The 17,507-nt window shown below is 40.0% G+C and overlaps 1 long non-coding RNA gene across 1 annotated transcript in view; it reads left to right on the forward strand.

The window, feature by feature from the left end:
- LOC132646314 (uncharacterized) overlaps positions 1-13,706 on the forward strand; it is a 15,514-nt gene extending 1,808 nt beyond the window's left edge. Inside the window, exon 2 of the long non-coding RNA XR_009584470.1 lies at positions 13,300-13,706. This is a non-coding gene — a long non-coding RNA (uncharacterized LOC132646314). The remainder of the gene's footprint in view (positions 1-13,299) is intronic.
- Positions 13,707-17,507: the final 3,801 nt, after the last annotated feature.

Consider the following 17,507-nt stretch of genomic DNA (forward strand, 5'->3'; position numbering starts at 1 on the left):
AACTAAGTATACTCAAATCCAGTCAGAAGTGGTTGGTTAACCCCATAGCCTTCATCTCACTGTCGAACCAGTGAGCATAATTATTAGACTGTGTTTCAGAAGGAAACAGTCTTACAAATAGCATGTTTTGACTTTTTATTTACAGCCTCCTTTTCCTTGGTCATCCTTTCTTCCTGAGACTCACTTTTCCCTAATCTCCCTCAGAGTGTGCAGTTCATTAGTCACTGCACCATTTTCTAAAATCAGTTCCCTTCAGCACTTCCAGGTGGTGAGGATAGAATTTTCCAGAATACGAAAGACTAAATTTCCTCCTTTCCTTCCTTTATGGTCTATGTAGCTTTTTTTAAAAAAATGTTAATTTCGCTAACATTTGCACTTCAGATGTAAAACAACAGATGTGACAAACCTAGTCATCACAAGAGTTAAGGTGTAAAGCTAGAGACTTTTTAGATGCTATGAAAAATCTGAGTAAAATCAGAATATTAAGCAACATTTTGGGAATTTTACTGCCTTGATAGGATTAAGACGATGTAAATGCACTTAGAATGTGGATAAGCACTTTCTTCTCTCATTTCATCATGAAAGGTGTGTTTACACTTTTGTGTGTTTTGCCCTGACTTATTTAATCCTTGAATTGTGATTTTAATTTATTCTAGTTTGGACATTTCTTCCTAGATAAATTGTGTACTTCTTAAGAGTAGACATCCTATACACCTTGAAACCCTTGTCTATGTATTTGTTCAATGTGATGAATATTTTACTGGCAGGCTCAGATGCTGTCATCCTTTTATGTGGACTCCAGAGATTCACTTTCCCCTTCACCAAGCTACAATACAGAAACCTATCCCTTACCTTGCCAGAGGTTTTCATAAGGAACAGATGGAACATGAGTGTTGAGACCCATTTAAAACTGGAACTTATAAATATCTTTAGTACTTGGGAGTTCACAGACAGTAATCAGAAGTGCGAAGGTACTGTGTATACTGAGGTTTCCTGGGAAGGATTTGCAATGCTTTTCCACTTGCAAACAGGGGAGACTTGCAAAGAGAGGCTTGAGTATCCACTCCCTATTGTCTATGACATGGCCTCTTTTCTTGGAGTTCTTAAAATGACTGATACAATAGAGAAAGCCAAACATTTCTTAAACACATTTTTTTACCCATATAAGTTCTGGCTATTTCCATGCCTGTTTTAAGTGTGAATTTTGTATTTGTTCATTTCTTTGTTTCCTTAGACTAGCCCAAACAGTTGCCCTAGTGATATGGTGATACACAGTAAGCCTTGAGTTAGGAGACTGACTTATCCAATACTAAGTTTCCACTTGCATGGGAGAAGGTAGGAGAAAGAACTGACCAATCAAGGAACACCATAAAAATGAAAAAAGAGCTAATGTGAAGAAGTGTGTAGAGGACTATCTTTTGGGGTAGGGTTCGTCACCAACAAATGTGGTTGTTGATTTAGAACCACTCTTCAGATTTTCATTGCTTGCCCTCCCCTCCCCCAACTTATTTGTTCTACAAGCAATCCCTTACATAACCAAAATGACAGTTGTGTGACCCTACTTCCAAAATTATCCCTGACTGGCCAACAAAGTGCTGACACTGGCTGAGCAGGAGAGAAGGGGTGGAGCAGAGGTTCACAGGCTTGAGTGAGGAGAAGGGAAGGAGAGATGCAGGAGGGAGGAAAATAACATATTCCAGATAATAATAACTGCAAGTGCTGGGGACTTTGGGTAGGTGGAAGATACATTAGCAATAGGGTAGTAGATTACATTGTACTCAGCTCTGTTCAGCTTTTGAATAAGCCATAGTCTTTCTGTGTAGTTATCTAGGGAAATTTGTTGATACAGGAATAGTTAAGCTTTGCTAATAATACAAATGAGTATTAAATGCTAATATTCATCAACAAAGTCTTGAAGGAAAATATCTCAGGTTGTAGAGAAATATACCCTTTACTTCAAATACAACCAAATTCAGATTTGGGGATAGTTGTCTTAAATTCTAAACTGGTTCTGAGTCTTCAATTCAAGAGCTTGGTTCTGATCCTAATTCCAGTGACCAGTGTGTCATATGCCCTGACTAAATCACCTCTCTCTGCCTATCTAAAACATCCGAAATGTGGAGAAAACAATAGCAACTTATAACCTTGTAATTCCTTCATCTATTTTGAAGTCTTTTTTAAAGCCAGAATAACCATTTTTGATTGCTGAAAGTATTTAAGTGGTTATTGTTTTAAGTTAGTGTTTGTTAAGCATATAAAGAAATATTTCTGTTAATCCTCCCCAGGACAGTCTCTGATCTTTACTAGGTGTCTGATACATTGTTTTCTATCTCTACTCTGAGACAAAAATGTTGTTAATCATATCGCCCCTCCCAGAACAACACTAAGCTCCTCAGAACAATGGGAAAACATAAGGTAAAAGTGGCTCAGTAGTCCAGTTTGTGGGGTAGGGAGAACACAGGCTTCATAACAGTCTAATCTACCACAGTGCATGCCACCTCACAGAGGTTGTGCTGATGTGTGACAGTCAGTGTGTGTGACCACTGATTTATTCCTAGAAACTCTTAAAGAGATGATTTTTTTCAGGTGATTGACCCTACTTTAAAAAGAAAAAAAAAGAAGAAAAAAAAAAGTCAAACCATTTGAGGTCATGATTGGCCTTCTTAAGCTTTCTTGCTTGCTTGCATTCTGACATGCCTTTTGAGTGGTTAGAAAACATTTGGGATTTCAGTAGAGAATTGGATAACAGATAAAATGGGTCAGACTTCTCAGCTATAACAGGAGGGGAATATTCCTGGAGGCTGGGGGATATGGCTTACCTTTTCTTAAATTTGTTAATACTGGGAACTACATAGCTCTTTGTGGCTGTTTCAGAATTGTGTGTGTTTCTCTCTTATCCAGACTAGCTCCTAAATAATTGAGACTGAATTATATTTGTTTAATAAGTTGAACAGCACAAGAATTGAGCAGTATTCATCTATTCTTAACTCTCTATGCTAGTCTGGCTTCCTCTTTGCCAAAATCTCTGCAATGCTTGCATTTTATGGCTTTCTCTGCTCAGATGCTCTCTCCTTATGTCTCCTGTATCTCTGCCCATGGCTGAATCCCCTCCTCCTTCTTTCTATCTCCTTCTCCTCCCCTGGCTGGCAGAAAGTCCAGCCCTGTTCTTTCTTCTGCTCAGTGACTGGCTATAATCTGCTTTATTGGCATATCAGGGGACAGTTGGAGAGCAGTGTTTATACAACATTGAGACAGGAATCTTTACATAGTACACAATAACATGCCTAAACATAGCTTCATCTCAGAAAAGAGACTGTTGGCTTGAGGCACTCAAAGACTTTAGGCCCAGCTACTTTCAGCCTTTGATGCTGTCTCTCCTTCATTTCCTGAAGTTATCAGACTCTATTACCAACATAAATGCCATTTTCTTTGAAACTTCACTGTATGGTTGATACTTTTTTATTGTTGTTTGGCCTGTATTGAAATTCACTCTGAAAAGCAGTCCCTGGTCTTATCCCTGTCTGCATTTCTAAGATCCACAATACCCACAGTAATACCTAACGAAGACTTTGAGAAGTGAGGAGCCCTGGGTACATAGAAGACTGGAACACTCATGGAAGAAAGTGGGTTCTAGAGATTCACTGTGTAGAAATCTTCCCAGGAAGAGACTATGGAATCCAAACTAAGAAAGAGAAAACAGCACTTGAGGCTAAAATGAGTTTTACTGCCTCCAGTAAAAAAGGAAAAAAAAAAAAAAAAACATTTACTAGAGAATAGAATGCAGGCAAAAAAAAAAAAAAAAAAAACAGTTGGAAAATTGGTTGTACATCGTAGAAACCTGAACAAGAGGGCCAAATTTGTGAATTAATGGAAAACAGGAAATAAGTATTCCAAGAACAAAACATTATACTTTGTCCTCCCATTTAGAAGGAAATAGAACAAGAGACTATCCTGTACAGGAGGAGCTGTAACAGAGAAGAGAACATTCTAGCCCCAGCAGTCTTACTTGAATCAAATTCTGCCACAGTACAAAGCTTTGTATCCATGGGCAGACTCTTACCCCTCTCTGTGCCCAGGTTTCCCCACTTGGCAAGTAGGGAAGTAGCCAGTGCATAATTCTATGAAAATGACAGGAGTTGCCAGGAATGATAATGTGTTATACAAAATGAAAGCTCTAGTTAGTCATTTATTTGAAAGAACAAAATTTTAGGACCAAATTTATGAAATTCTACCCTAGCCATAGCCTGTGGAGTCAGAAATCTTCTGTTGGAGTATGTGTTTATATGTGTGTGTTTAAATCCATTTTGTTTGGGTTTCTTATGTCTCTACCTCCCTTCACCCCAATCCATTCCAACACCCCAACTCCAGGTAGGAGAGAAAGAAGGTTAGTGAGGAGAGGGGTCTTAGCTTTTTTGGCAACTTCCTGCAGGTTGGTTCCTTGGGGCAAGTCCAGTCTTCGTTTCAGGATATCTCCAAGTTCTTTGCATCAAACTACAATAGCAACAGGAGTGGCAGGAGGGAGCAGCATCCTTCCTTAGGCCCCCTGTCCCTCTCTGGGATCTGGCATTTATTCTCTGTTAGGAAACGTGTGCCTGTGAAGATTACATGGCGGGTTCACAAATCACACCATGAGATCCGTTCCACGTGGGAGGTTTATTAGGGGAAGGGGGGTTGCAGAGAGACGAGGTGAAAGAGAAAGAGAAATAGAGAAAGAAAGAGAGAGAGTGCTCCAGGAGTTCTCTTATAGGGTGACCCAGGGCATGCGCAGGTAGTTCCAGGTGGTCAGCAAGGCATCTTCACAAATGCCTGATAACGGGTTTGTCAGGTCCTTTGGGGCTGGCCGTAGAGGTGCCTGCTTACTGATCCCAACATTCTCTCCCCAGAGTCCTCAAAATTAAACTATCTGCAGCTGCCAAAGATGCCTTCTCAGAGCCCAAATAGTCTGCTGCTGTGGACAATCTGAAGCAGCCCTATATTCCACAACTGGTATTAAAACAAAAACATGTTTACATAACACAACTGAGTTTTTAAAGACTGCATGTAGTCCGAGAAAAAAAATGAGTGAGACTTGTTGCTTTCTTAAAAGGAGATTATCAATGAACCAAACGCTTTTCAAATCAGTGGGTTGGTTTTTAATTGTTTTTGTTTAGGGTTTTTGTTTATTTGCATTCTTCTATAACCTGCTAACTTTGGCTGCTCTTGTCTGGAATAGCTTGTACTTTTTGCTGCTGAGCCTGGCTAAGGCCCCAAAGTTGCTTCCTATTGGCAAGAGGTTACCTTGAATGTCCCTGTTACCTTGGACCTGCATCAATGACAGCATCTACAAACCCTTTTACCACAGCATTTACAAACCCCATAAAGCTTAGGCATTCTTTTGGAGAACTCCTTGCTGCCAGAAATGGCTAGTTTACTTATCTGATAGAAACTACTGTATTTCTCAGAGGTAATACACTGGCTGTTTTGAAATCTGAGGCTTGGTCACAATTTCTTTTCAAATAACCGAATTTACTGCAATTGAAGCACGAAGTACTTTGATATCTAAGGCTTTTGGTGGCTACTTGGCAAAGCAAATAGTGGTAATCTCATAACCTGAGGCTACTCTTATGGCAGGTCAGTTTGCTCAAGATTAACCCTTTCTCTCAAAAAGGGCTGTTTCTCTTTAACCCTTTTACCCTGTAAGGTCTTCTGTCCCTCCTGGTTCCCTAGCCCACCCATGGGCTGTGGAAACTTGACACTGAAAGTTTGTGGAGCAGGGCATGGATGGAATTTCGGGTAAACTCCGGCTCTCAGTTCCCAGGTCCGAACCCTTTTGTTCTCCTTTTCCCAGCAGTGCTATTTTATTCCCAAGCGCTTCCATCTCCAACAAACTCTCTAGTTGCACAGCCAGCTCTGCACTCCTTTCAAAAATGAGAGAATTGAGAATAGGAAGATCCTGATTTTCCTATTTCATCCTTTTTTGTTTGTTTCTCAAACCCCTCTATATCCACATGCAACTTTTCCATTTTTTCAGCCATTTTCCTAACCTGTTTTGAAATGGAATGCAGGAAGACGATGAAGCAAAAAACAGAAAATCTCCCCTGGGAGCAAAGGAGGAGAGAACCCAGCACCAGCAGCCGCAGTAAACCTTTTGTTGACACCCTGAACCAGTATATCCATACCTTAGAAACCAGATTTTCCATTATCCAAGTCCTACGACTTGTAGGCATTTATTTTTTTTATCTATTTTATTGGGGTTCTAGTAACTCTACCTCCCTTCCAACCCCCTCCCCCAACACTAGGTAAGAGAGAAAGAATGTTAGAGGGGAAGGGGCAGCATTTATTTCTTTAGACTACTTTCTCCTGTTTAGGGATGTAGTTCCTTAAGGCAAGTCTAATCTTCCTAGTCAGGATATTCAACAGTCCAGCAAACAGCAAAAGCAAATGGAGCAGCAGGACGTACCAACCGCCACAGGCTCGCCTGAGGTTCTGGCATTTATACCTTCTCACAAGTTGTCAGAATTAAACTGTCTGCAGCTGGCACAAATCACATCCCTACTAGAGCACAAGACAATCATGGTTAATGGTTATGGACAAACTGAAGCAGCCCATATCCCACACTTGGGATTTAAAAAAAATAAAATTCACAAAACATAACTGGGTTTAAAAAAAAAAAGTTAACTACATTCTTCCCTGGAAAAAAGCAAACAAAAAAACATACATAATCATTCCTTGTATTAGTTTTCTCAAATTTGTTGCATGGCAACTCTTTTGATGAGGGTTTTTAGTTTGTTTGTTTGTCAAACACAACCTAGGGGCGTCTGGGAAAAAGAGACCTCAGTTGAGATAATGCCCCCATCACGTTTGTCTGTAGACAAGCCTGTGGACATTTTCTTGATTACAGTGATTGATGTGGGAGGACCCAGTCCACTAGGGTGGTGCCACCCCTGAGCAGGTGCTTCTGGGCTGTATTAGAAAGCAGGCTGAGCAAGTCAGTAAGTAGTGTTTCTCCGTGGCTTCTGTTGCAGTTCCCGTCTGTAGTCTCCTTTCATGATGGACTACCACTGTAAGCTGAAATAAACTCTTTACACGGTTCTTTCGGTCATGGTGTTTATCACAGCAATAAGAAGCAGACTAGAACAGTTGTAGTGGCAGGAGGACTGAGTTACAAAGTGCAGGGAAGAGGGCCAGCAGGAAGAGCCCAGAGAAATGAATGCTCCGGACTCCTGGATAAACATGATGGTCATTACCAGCTTCCATCTTACCTCTTGAGATGATAGGCCTTTGGCAAGGTTATCATTACACCTCTACCAGAGTGGAATCTGCAGTAGCAGATCAATGTCATAGGAAGCATAGCTGTCCTGGCTTCTCTGGGGGTTTGCCAGAAACAGTAACATAGTTCAGATGTCCCGGTGTGTTAACATGTGTTACGTGGAAAGGCTTATCCATGATGAGACTGCTACGTAGGATTTGAATATTTCTATTCTTAAGCCACGCTGTCTATGAAGCAATGGAGAGCTTTGCAGGGGACTTTGTTGTATTTTCCCCCTTTTTTAACCTGCCCCCCCCCTTTTCCTTCTCCTTACTTCCTTTCATAAGATTGTGCCACTAACAATGTTATTAGCATATAAACTAGTTTGTTCAGTCTCTGTTTCTAGGCAAAGGCACTTTTCCATGGAAACATAGGAGTTACTTTGCCAACTAAATCATTACACATCCCTCATGGAAGATTCCAAATTATTGGCTTTCTTGCATGGTGTCAAATGAACTGTTAAACCCAAATCTAGTCAAATCTTTAGACTTCATTTGAAGGATGATACTACTTAAACATAACACTGGAAAGCAATAAATAAACTAGGAATATGCAGCCTTGCTTAAGGTAGTCACCCAAATTCTTCAAGTCTGTACCATATGTCAAAGCCATTTTCCAGGTTAACTTCCAATGGAATCCTTAGACTTGGGCTGCATCATAGATGACATTTCCATAAAAATCTTTAGAAAACAATTAGACATTTTAAAAAATTACTTGAGATGTTGAGATGGCTCAGAAGGTAGTGGAGATTGTCACCATGCCTGAGAACCTTAGTTGGATTCCTGAAACCTACATAGTGTGAAGAAAGAACTGACTTCCTTAGGCTGTCCTTTAACATCCTCACATGCGCCATGGCATAAGTGCCATGCACATAGGCACATAAGTGTAGTTTTTAATGACTTGTATATTAACTTGGCTACTAATAGAATAATTGCTAACTTTCTTTGATGTGATAGTGGTATATAATTCTACAAAAAAAAATCTTTATTAGGTGGGTCATACTGAAAGGTTTTAGCAATCATTGTGTTGTGTTTAGTAGATATTTTCTTTTGTTTATTTTATTTTTTTGAGGCAGGGTTTCTCTGTGTAGCCTTGGCTATCCTGGACTTGCTTTGTAGACCAGGCTGGCTTCAAACTCACAGAGGTCTACTTTCCTGTGCCTCCTCGAGTGCTGGGATTGCAGGCATGCACCACCATGTCCCACTACAATATATTTTCAAGAAATATGTATATCCACGTGTTTGTGGAAAAAAAATTCAAATTTTGTAAAATATTGGCACTATTTAATGTAAGTTGAAGGCATTTATAGTTCCAGTCTGTTTACACTTAAGTGCTTAAAACTTTTCATACCAAAAAGAAGACAAATGCCAAGGGGAAACTGGGTCAAAGTTAGAATATATCCCTGTTTGAAGAAATATGTTAGTTATCTTATTTTCTTCAGCCAGTTTCATATTAGCAGCCAGTATATGATCAGAGACTAATTTATGCACCTCAAAGTGGGTATTCACACCCAAATATTGCTATGCTCTCAAGAGCCTTTTACTTTTCCTGTCTCTAGCAGTTAGCCAGGTAGGGGGAAAAGCGTCATTTCTACATGTCCAAATTCTTGTTGGCAGAATAATCAAGTGATTCAGAGAGTTGCTTCCCATAAGAAGGTGCATTCTGTTGGCAGAAGTTGGAGGCAGTGAATCTCTTTATTGAAATTATCTTTTAGAAGTAAGTTTCAATTGATGGTACAGGCCTCTTAGTGACAGACATGGATTAAGTAATATTTTTAAATGAGCTTATTTCAGGCTTCTGATGTTACCACTACGTTTTTACTCAATGTGAAAACTTCCCCAACCTAGTTTATAAATGTTTTGTTTTGACCTAGTTTTCCATCATTTACCTGGCTTTGATCCTTAAGATTCCTCTAGGCAAATATGCTCCTGCTGTGTCACTGGATATTTGACTGACCAATCTGTACCCTTTCCCAGTTACACATGGAAAACGTGTTTACATTACAGTTACGTTACCAATCTGGCTACCTATGCTCTGAACTCCTAAAGGCTGTTCTCCAAGTAGAGCTGTTTCTGTTTTGTCCTCTCATGTCTGTAAAGTGTTTATAGTTCACAAATGTTCATTCTTCCCATGTATGCTAAAAGTAACTTTGTAATCAAAGGCTGAGCTCATGGCAAGCAGCCCCCAAATCTTAGTGGCTTATAAAGAAAATAGACGCTTAGTTTTCCCACATTAGCAGAGGCAGCACTTAATTCAGGCTATAGAGCAATTTAGAGTTGTGTCATTTACTTGTGATTCTCTTCACTGATGGCTACCCAATTGATACTGCACTCATAAAGGATGGTAGCAGTGCCATTGGCAAGTAGAAACAAAATCCTTGGATCACCTCTAGGTCTCAGCTCAAACCTGACACACCTCTGCTCACATTCCATTGGCCAGAGCCCAGCATCACTGAGATGAGGGAATATTCTCCATCTTTGTGAATCTTACAAAGGGCAAGGAAACAGAACTACAGGAAAATATACCTTAGCTTCTCTTGAGCTTGGTGTATTCTGGCTAAGAGAATTTGAAATCTGATTTACCACCTCCTGCCCTTGCTGGTCTACGACCTGCCTTTCCCCTACATACCAGACGGAGACAGTGGTAGAGCTACAGATTCTGATGGTGCTGCTATCCTGCAAACTCTACCTCTTATTCATACCACTAGAGTTTTGCATTTCAGTTAACAGTGCCTTAGAATCATCATCAATATATGGTTTATTGATTCAGCAACTGTTCACTTGGAATCTTCTTTGTACCATGAGTCATGCTTGGCCTTAGAGAAGTAACAATAGGCAAAACCATACTTGGATATTTTCTATCTTGAATAACACACAAATATTGATATGAATAAATTATGTAGAACTTTAAAAGTTGTATAGAATGAAATCTATAGTAATGCAAAGAAAACTAGACAGACAATGTACAAGAACTTTGGGCTATAACAATTTTTACTTCCTAGCCATGTCTAATGGGAACAGCAAAAGTCGTAAAGCCAGCCCAGCTGTTTGACAAAGATCCAGCAAAGCTGAGCCTTGTGATGCAATTGCTGTGGTGCAGTCTCCCATTCTTTTGGCCTTGATCTCTACATGTCACATGCTTGGGGGGGTTATTATTTGTACAACTTCGGGATATTATATTGATGGAAATGTTCTCATCAATCATTTATGTTCTCCCAGGAGTACTGCTTCTAAGCTTCCCCAGGAAGGTCCTACTCCTCCCTGCATTTGGGGAGATATCCTTATCTGCCCCTACTTGAAGGTCTTTCTCATGTCTTGGAGCTTTGGTCTAATGACAGTTCGCACTTTTAATATCAAAAGTTGACTCAAGTAAATATGCCAGACACCTCCTTATGGGGCTATGACTCAAAAGATACTCTTGGCACATCTGCCCCTGAACTTACTCAGGAACAAGGTAACCAGAACAAAGTAAACTGTAAAAGGTAAACAGTATTTGTTAGGCAAGAGAAGTTGGCAGCAGATCAAATTAAAAGCCTCTTCATAATACTGATGGACAAAGAATGGTATGATAAATGATAAAATGATAAAATAATGAAGTATTAAAACCTCCCTTTCTTAGAAAAAAGTGAAATCATACAGGGCAACTATGGTGTAGTATGACCAAGGAACAAAAAAAAAAAAGATTAGACATATAAATAAATTATAAAAATATACAAAATGTAAACATTATAGTATGACAGAAAGTAAATAACTGTAAAAGCTTTGGCCTGAGGACTTTCCCCAGGACTAATGACAATTTTCACTTTGAATATTAAAAGTTGATAATATACAGGCTGGCTTGTTTAAAACCAAAAGCGCTATCAGCCTGAGAACAGGCTGTCATGCTTTGGCAAAATGTGCACTTGAAATTGCAGTATTGTTAGGTCCTTTCCATGCATGGTCCTCCGTTGGTACATCATTCTCTGCAGGACCCCCCGGGCTCAGATATTTTAGTTTTGTTGGCCTCCTTGTGGGGCTCCTGTCCCCTCCATGTCCCTCTGTTTCCACCCCTCTCTTCCTCCATAAGACTCCCTGCACTCTGCCCAAAGTTTGGCCCCGAGTCTCAGCATCTGCTTCGATCAACTGTTGGGTGAATCCTTTCAGAGGACCCTCTATAGTAGACTCCCAACCTGTTTCCTCTCTTCCGCTTCTTCTGGTGTCTATCCTGTTCACCATTCTGAATGAGATTTAAGCATTCTCCTTAGGGTCCTCCTTAGTGTTTGGCTTCTTTAGGTCTATAGATGGCTGTCCTATATTATACGGCTAGTATCCACTTATAAGTGAGTGTATACCATGCCTGTCTTTCTGTTTCTGGGTTACCTCACTCAGGATTATCTCTTCTAGTTCCATCCATTTGCGTGCAAATTTTATGATTTCCTTGTTTTTAGTAGTGGAGTAGTATTTATTACACTGTGTAGATGTATCACAATTTCTGTATCCTCTGTTGAGGGACATATAGGTTGTTTCCAGATTCTGGACATTACAAATAAAGCTGCTATGAATATAGTTGAGCAAATGTCCTTATTGAAGGGGGGGGGCATTTTTTGGGTTTATGCCCAGGAAATATAGCTGGATCTTGAGGTAGCGCTATTCCCAATTTTCTGAGGAAGCGCCAGATTGATTTCCAAAGTAGTTGTACAAGTTTGCACTCCCACCAGCAATGGAGGAGGGTTCCCCTTTCTCCACATCCTCTCTAGCATGTGTTGTCAGTTGAGTTTTTTATCTTAGCTAATCTGATAGGCTAAGATGGAATCTCAGAGTTGTTTTGATTTGCATTACCCCGATGACTAAGGATGTTGAACACTTTAAGTGTTTCTCTGCCATTCTATAGTCCTCTGTTAAGAATTCTCTGTTTAGCTTTGTACCCCATTTTTTAATTGGATTATTTGGTTTGTTGGTGTCTAATTTCTTGAGTTCTTTTTTTATTCTGGATATTAATCCTCTATCGGATATAGGGTTGGTAAAGATCTTTTCCCAGTCTGTGGGCTATTGTTTTGCTCTGCTGACAGTGTCCTTTGCTTTACAGAAGCTTTTCAGTTTCACGAGGTCCCATTTATTAATTGTTGATCTTAGAGCTTGATCTGTTGGTGTTCTGTTCAGGAAGTTGTCTCCTGTGCCAATGAGTTCGAGGCTCTTCCCCACTTTTTCTTCCAGCAGATTTAGTGTGTCTGGTTTTATGTTGAGCTCTTTGAACCACATGGACTTTAATTTTGTGTAGGGTGATAGATATGGCTGTTTGCATTTTTCTACATGTAGACATCCAATTAGAACAGCACCATTTGTTGAAGATGCTATCTTTTTTCCATTGTATGGTTTTGGCATCTTTGTCCCCCTGCTCAGATGTGGCCAACTGGCAGCTCAGTCTCCATGTGGATCTCTGAGTGAGGGGAGCAAGGCCTGCCTCAATCATGAGCTCAGTTGACTGCTCTCTGAACACTGGCCCCTGATGATGCAGCCTTGCCAGGCCACAGAGGAAGAGGATCCAAGCAGTCCTGATGAGACTTAACAAGCTATGGGCAGATGGCAGAGGAGAACTCCCCCTTTCACTGGACTAAGGAAAGGGGATGAGGGAAAGAGGGAGGTAGGGTGGGACTGGGGAAGTTGAGGGAGGGGGCTTCAATCAGGATATATAATGAATAAATTGTGAAGAAAAAATTAAAATTAAAAAGAAGAAACTGAAATATTGTTAAAAGTTGGGTTGTGGAGTTGATGAAGGAAAATGATTGTAAAAGATAACTTTGTTCTGTCATGCTTTGTCAACGATGACTAAACTTATGACCAAGCAGAAGTTAAAACACGAATCTGGGGACAAAAATGATATGATCTATGTTTTGGAACAACGTGCATCTATCTCTGCCTACTTGGTTCTGTATAAAGAAGCACTCAGACTGCCAATCAGTCAGGATGTAAAACTCCCGATATCTGTGCCTGACTCATTTCTCCTTCACTGCTCTTGTATCCACCTTTCTTCAGGTCCTGACATCACCTGGGACTGGATCCTGGTATCCTGTGACTTTACAAGATGTTGCCGAAGAGAAATAGGTGAAAGGTCCACAGGATCTCTCATCTCGTGTGAAATGTAGTCTCACATCTACCTGTATGTGAATCTATATAAGCTTAAGTGAAAACAAAAGCTTAAGTCCTTGGTTCCATGCTTATGGCCTAGAATTAAGCCATAAGACTAAAAAATAAAAGATAAAAAATGTCATTAGTGATAACTTAGAGTGTAACAACTTCGACCATCCACATGACAACAGTGTGCTGACATAGCAGAGCAATTATTTAAATGACTTAAGCAGAGGCATGCCAGGCATGCCTGAACCATGACACAGGGATGATAAAAAGTAGTTTTCTCTTTAAATAAACATCTATATAATATATTACATAGCCAGAGGCACTTTAAAATAATCACACTGGAGCAACGTGTATTGTAAATTTGTTGATCACTCTACCTTTAGTTCATTGTGTTGCTCTTTGTTGTGGCAACCTATTCTCTTCTGACTTGTACGGAAGTCAGAGATGTTTTATAAGCCGAGGTGGGATATACAAGTGTGGGTAACAAATAATTCCCAAACTTCAGCGACTTAAATGTACCCAAATGTTTATTTCTTGCTCTTGCAAAAGATAATATGGTGTTTGTCTTCTATCCAACTCATTTTCATTATAATCTACTGGGTTGTTAGAAACCGGAAAAGAAAACTGAAAAGGGGACATGATTTTACGGGTCAGTTCACTGGCTTCAACATGAGAGGCCTTCATCTTGTTCTCCTTCAGGTAACAGTTCATGGGTGAGCAAGTGGGTGGTCCAGAGCAACAGTTGAAGTGTCTCATGAGGTTATCTGAACACCAATGTTGGTTTTTCCTCAGCAGTCTACGGCATCCACAATTTAGTGATACCCATTTTCAATTTCTGATCTCCAGAACTCTACAATACTAAATTTATGATATTTTAGGTCACAGACCTGTGGCAATTTCTTGAAATTACCAACTAGAATTAGTAATGAAATTCTGTGTGAACAGACCTGTTTCTTTTCATGAGACTATAAACTGAGCTAAGGGCCAGGCTACCTTGGAAAGGTTTCAGTGTTGCGAAGGACAGGATAGTGAAGCAAAAATAAGATGTAAACATGTAGACTGTTATTTCCAGAAGCAGTTAGTAGGGGCTAGTGCAACCACTAATTTCCTACACATTAAGTATTGAAGGACCCAATGAGAAGGCTGGTTAAATCAGCTGCACTGTAACTGACAATGAGTTAGTTACTAGGAAGCCCTTAGAATGCAAAAAGATGTGTGTTTTCACAAGAAAGTGAGTCACTATATAAATGCAAATGTGGTAATGTCATGTATGCTAAGATTCCTTTTGTGAGAAAATAAAAACCATATGTTTGGAGAAGAAAGTGTCCATTTGGAGGCGTGGTGCAGTTAAGAACAGTGCCAGGCCACTGCTTTGACTTCCCCCACATGTTGCCCTAGTGATGCAATGGCTGTTTCAGGAACTAAGAGAGGTTGTTGTTTGAACAAATTCCTAGAAGTATAAATGGGAAGATTATTAATTTAGCTGCTTCCAAAATTTACACAATACTTGAGCTTAAAATGGTTGTATTCTAACAAGAAAGAAAGGAAATGTTCCAGCTCTGGTTGGCTCCTACCCTCTTAGGGATCTCAGGCCACAGAGCAGAGCTTCACTATGGTGGGCTGAATCTTGTTTCTTCTCTACCATAGTGACCATCTTCCTTTTGTTAACCCATTCAATCCCTGGCCAATCAACAAAGATCTTGGCCTAACCATATAATCAGCATGTGGTCCCTTCCCTCCCATCCCCAAGCTCCCTATGCTACAATAGTTATGGGACTGTCTGAAGGAATAGTGTCAGGAGGGTGAGAGCAGTGAGCTAAGGATCTCCATGGAGGCCCATAGTAAGTGGCATGAGGCTGCTTCATCATTGAGACCTTGCGCTGTGAAAAAGTTCAGACATATTTGTCCACTGTCCTGTGCTCCTGACTGATGAGACACAACAGAGCCTGGAATTAGCAGTGAACTCCAGTGCACATCCTAGTTTCTTCTATCTGCACCAGTCATGATGAGTCAGTCAGCTTCAGGTTAAGTTGAAGATCTGTGGGACAAGAAAGACTCAGGACACAATGTATTAGTCTGTTTTCTGTTGCTACAACAAGGTACAGGATGTTGTATACATTATAATGCAAATTATTTGGCTCATAATTTTAGAGCTGAAGGTTTCTAGACAGCATGATGCCTGGGTCCTACTGAGGATTATTTGGCTGCATTACAGCACAGCAGAGAACCTGAGAGGAAATCAGCCATGTGTAGAAGGAATAAAGTGTTTTAGGAATTGAGGTGGGCACTGACTTTCTAACAACCTAATGTTTTAAGAGCTCACAAGCTTGAGGAGAGCAGCATTGGGCCTTTTGCAGGGGTGATGGCTGTTGCAACTTAACTGGTTTTTACTAGACCCTATCTCTCCCAAGTTTCCATCACCTCAGCACCACCACACTGGGAATGGAGGTTGGGGGGGGCTCTTAAATTATATCCAAGTCATAACAGCTAGTTCCCAGGAAAAAACAGACAGACTAGATAGCTTTCCGGGTTCTAGATGTGGGAGGATGTGAAGACAGAGCTCAGTCACGATGCAACTTTTCCCATAAGAGTAGTTTTAAAGTTCTCGTTAGTGTAAGGGAAATGGTAAAATTATAGGAAGAAAGAAAAAAAAATAGTGTTGCTGTTACAGTACTTTTGTTGTAATAACAGGCTTGGCCTTATTTTTGATTTAAAAGAAGCAGCCTCCTGATAAAGCAGGAATGCAGGACATTTCATGCCTTGGGGGTGCTGTGGCTGGTTAGTTGGTTGGGTTTTAGCTGTCTGTTTGGCATATTCAGAAAATAGCCTAGGAAAAAAACTTCTCAGTAAATTATTCAAGTAACTTAGAAAATAGAAATGAAAGACACTGATATTATTATTATTATTATTATTATTATTATTATTTCCTTGATGCAGGGTCTCACTTTATAGCCCTGGCTATCTTGGAACTGACTGTGTAGACCAGGCAGGACTTAAACTCATAGAGACTACCTGCTTCTGCCTCCTGAGTGCTGGGATTAAAAGCATGTGTCACAATTTAAATGACCTTAAGATGCCACAACTATAGATAGTTAATAGATAGTAAATTTCTTCTATCCCACATATTATTTTGTAAAAAGTGGAAGTAAAATTGCGGTGTAAGAGGACAAACAGAAACAGAATGGGGAGAATGGCAGTGACAGCAGACTTTTAGAAAGGTAATTTCTGTCCAGTTGAATTCATTTTAGAATCTTGATTTTAGAACAAAACTTAGGTCTTGAGCCAACTCCCTTATTCCTGGAAAATAACAATGTATCAAGAAGAGCTGTGAGCTGTGAAAGAATTCTGTAGGAAGGCTAAAGGTCACAAACTTCCAGAGTGTCAACAAAGGGGAGGGGAGAGCCATTCAAGTATTTGGACAGAGGAAATCTAATGACCTGCATCAGTGAGTACCCAGAAATCAGCATCAGAGAAAATAAAGTAACAAATGTTAGGGGCCCGGAAGATGTCTCAGGGTAAACTGCCTTGCAGGCAGGAGAACCTGGGTTTGATTTCCACATTAAAAATAAACAAAAACAAGACAGACAATGTTGGTGGGCGCTGCAGTCTCAATTCTGAGCAAGCAAAGGCATGGCAGATCTCTAGTACTTGCTGACCAACTAACCTAACTTATTTAGTTTGTTCCAAGCTAGTTGTCTCAGTCAAAGATGGACAACATCTAAGGATGATACCCAAGATTGCCATCCTCCTAAAACAAACAACAACAAAAAGAAAAATTACAGGGGAAAAGACATACAGCTTTCAAGAAAAAAAAGTGTGTGAGACTTTGTTTACTATAAAAAGGAAGCAAGTTAAAAGTCTGCAACTGAAACATAAAATTCATAATAGAATGTTCTCTCTCTCTCTCTCTCTCTGTATATATATATATATATATATATAGATAGATATAGATAGATATATGTACACACATATATGTATATATACATAGCTGAAGATAAAATAATGGCCTGGAAGACAAATCAGATCCAGAATAAAACTTGGGGCAAGGTGGGGGACTGTTAGATGGGAATAAAAGGCCAAGAAGACACAGGAAATACAGTGATGTG

Source organism: Meriones unguiculatus, chromosome 11, assembly GCF_030254825.1.
Source record: "Meriones unguiculatus strain TT.TT164.6M chromosome 11, Bangor_MerUng_6.1, whole genome shotgun sequence".
Classification (NCBI taxonomy): domain Eukaryota; kingdom Metazoa; phylum Chordata; class Mammalia; order Rodentia; family Muridae; genus Meriones; species Meriones unguiculatus.